The sequence below is a fragment of the Bactrocera latifrons genome, unplaced genomic scaffold (assembly GCF_001853355.1).
Source record: "Bactrocera latifrons isolate USDA-ARS-PBARC rearing strain unplaced genomic scaffold, ASM185335v1 scaffold_29, whole genome shotgun sequence".
Lineage (NCBI taxonomy): Eukaryota > Metazoa > Arthropoda > Insecta > Diptera > Tephritidae > Bactrocera > Bactrocera latifrons.
Genome location: NW_017536518.1, coordinates 1,831,316 through 1,833,972, shown reverse-complemented (window position 1 = coordinate 1,833,972; position 2,657 = coordinate 1,831,316). Strand labels below are relative to the sequence as shown.

Below are 2,657 nucleotides of genomic sequence, written 5' to 3'. Positions count from 1 at the left end.
ATATTTATGTATTACTATAAATATAATTTTGTTATTAAGTTAGTTGCTTCGTTTTTCTACAATTTAGCTTTGCAAAATTAAAGCTTTAAAGAAGTATTGAAGAGAATAGGTCGTAAACTCTGCTTCTAGTTCTAATCTTTTGTCTCTTTTTGCTTATATTTAATTTTCTAACCACAAATTTTCCCAAAATTAGTATTCTTTTAGCTTTAAAACTGGATTTATTTCTTTGTTTATAAATCTAAAAGAATTTTAGTGGCCTAAAGTATTTTTAGTCATAATGTATGTACATATATATATCTTTCATTTACTTTACTGAATACAATACCTAACAGGGAAAGGAAAGTCATGTTTGAACATAACATTGCAGGAAAATTTCAAAATCACAAAACTGAATCTAGAGTAACCGCTGTTTGAAAATGTCGCCCAGTTTGTTCGATTGGCTCCGCTAAAATGCTACGAACTAAAGGTAGCTGGTATTACCTCAGTAAAATTAATATTTGTGCTTCATATATATATATATTCTTTTTTTTTTTGCGAATTAATTTCAAAATGTCTTCAACAATTTTCTTCTGCAATGAAAGTTGATATCTGTGCAAAAGAAGGATTTGTAAAAAAAGAAACGAAATTAATTAATATGTACATTCAACGTTCAAGCTGCTTACTAACTCCCTCCCTTTTATTCTGCAATCGAATTTACAAAATTCAAGTAAACTTATATCGAAAGCTGGCCTTTTCTCAACAATGATTTCTTTTAATTTTTTTAAGCTATCAAATTGCCGTCCTTCGTACCTTCGTAAGCTATTGAGAAAAGAGTACCCGAAAGGTCTTCAATTGTATTCAGGTGAGGTTATAGCCAGCCAATCTAATAACGGGACACTTTCCGACTCGAGAATTGACTTCATATACCTTGAAACATATATAGGGGCATTATCTTGTTGAAATATCCAGTCTTCGCCATGAAAAATTTCCGCAAATGATATAAGTTCGCTCTTAACGAGATTTGTTTACATTTGTGAATCAATCCGGCTAAGTACAAAGCAAATCAGAGACTTTCCCAGTAAGCTAAAAGCTGCCCATACCATGAGAGAGCCAGCACTCTGGTTACGCTTATAGCAAGTCTGCCGAGGATGCCTTGGATCACGGCAATATTTCTGATTTCCATCGGGACCATCCAAATTAAACTTTTTCTTATCACCGAAGATCACTTTTTTAAATTAATTTTCCCAAAGCTTATATTTTTCGAAAAATGCAAGTCGGGCCTATAAAGTCGGGCGAACTTTGACATCATAATCTGTTGCAACCTTTGCATAACTTTTGGCAATTGTGTGTTCATCTGTCCGCAACTCAAAGTTTTAGTCGTGGCTAAGGCTCGAATATGGCACTTAGTGGCACCACACTCTTCCGATTATTTGGGCGTATTTTTTCGTTTTTTTTTTTTTAATAATTAGTAATTGCATTTTGGTGACGTTAGTGTTTTTTCGATATTTCACCAAATTTTACACCACACTCAGATATTATTACAATTTTAGACTTCTCCTTAGGACTTAATTCGGCAGAAAGAGCCTTTTCGTGAAAAGTCATAAACAACTAAAACTATGGCCAGCAAATTGCAACAAAATAAATTCAATTGAATTATAAAATCAAATTGTTATTAATTAAATCAATTCTACGCTTGTCACACTCTAAACCAAACTGAAGAATTTTGCAGAAATATCAGTTCTATTGAGGTACTTACTGAACTGATCCGCAATACGGGTGCTTTGTATAACATTTTGAATTATTTTGGTATTTTTTCTTGTCTGTTACCCGTTTTAGAGTGAATTTTCTGAAATCTCCAAGCATTTATTTCTCTATTAAATAATTTGTGCCCGGTGTCAAATTGCTCACGAACTTTCTTTTTAAATTCTCTATGTATTTTTTTAATTTTAAAGAGCTTCGTTTGTACAATATAATTTATTTACCGTTTGAATGAACGGCACGTTTTTACTACATACAGAACTACTTAAATGTGAGCTTGCCACACTAATTGCACACCAATTAACACCTTCTGATTTATTTTATAGCATATGACGTTGTGTATGGTATTTATACTGGCAAGTAATTAGAAAAAACACAAATATATTCATGTAACATTGTATATGACAAAGCGGAAGTTTGAGCTGTAAATGAAACATTGTTTTTTTGTGCAAGTCCCACTTCGGAAACTCACTTCAATTCTTCCAAAGAGGTACTTAATGTAGGTATAATTTTTTTTTTTTTTTTTTGCTTATGGTTAATGAGCCAAATATGTATATTCTCTAATAAAACCATCAAGAATAGCAAAAAATTAAATTTTCCTTCAATTTATCTGAGAATTTAATTATGAAAGTTAGTATATGCCAATGAAGAGTGATTTCAAAAAAATTATAAAAAAATCGCTTTTTGGTCTCCACAAAAAGCCGAATGTGGTCTGCACAAAAAGTCGAATCCTTATTATTTTTATTTTTTTAATTTATGCAATGTCTTTACTGCTTCAAAAATAATCAACAATCAGCGTTTATATTTCATTGGGAAATCAGTGTACTCTTTCAAACTGGTTGTTTGGGTCTTCCCATTCTTTTTTTTTTTTTTTTTTTTTTTTTTTTTTTTTTTTTTTTTTTTTTTTTTTTTTTTTTTTT

At 30.8% G+C, this 2,657-nt stretch overlaps 2 protein-coding genes across 3 annotated transcripts in view; one reads left to right on the top strand and one right to left on the bottom strand.

Moving 5' to 3' along the window:
- LOC108970201 (transcription factor IIIB 90 kDa subunit-like) overlaps window positions 1-2,657 on the top strand; it is a 41,634-nt gene that overhangs the window by 20,776 nt on the left and 18,201 nt on the right. The gene's annotated exons all lie outside the window — the stretch shown is intronic.
- LOC108970200 (BTB/POZ domain-containing protein 6-B) overlaps window positions 1-2,657 on the bottom strand; it is a 21,335-nt gene that overhangs the window by 17,617 nt on the left and 1,061 nt on the right. The window lies entirely within an intron of this gene.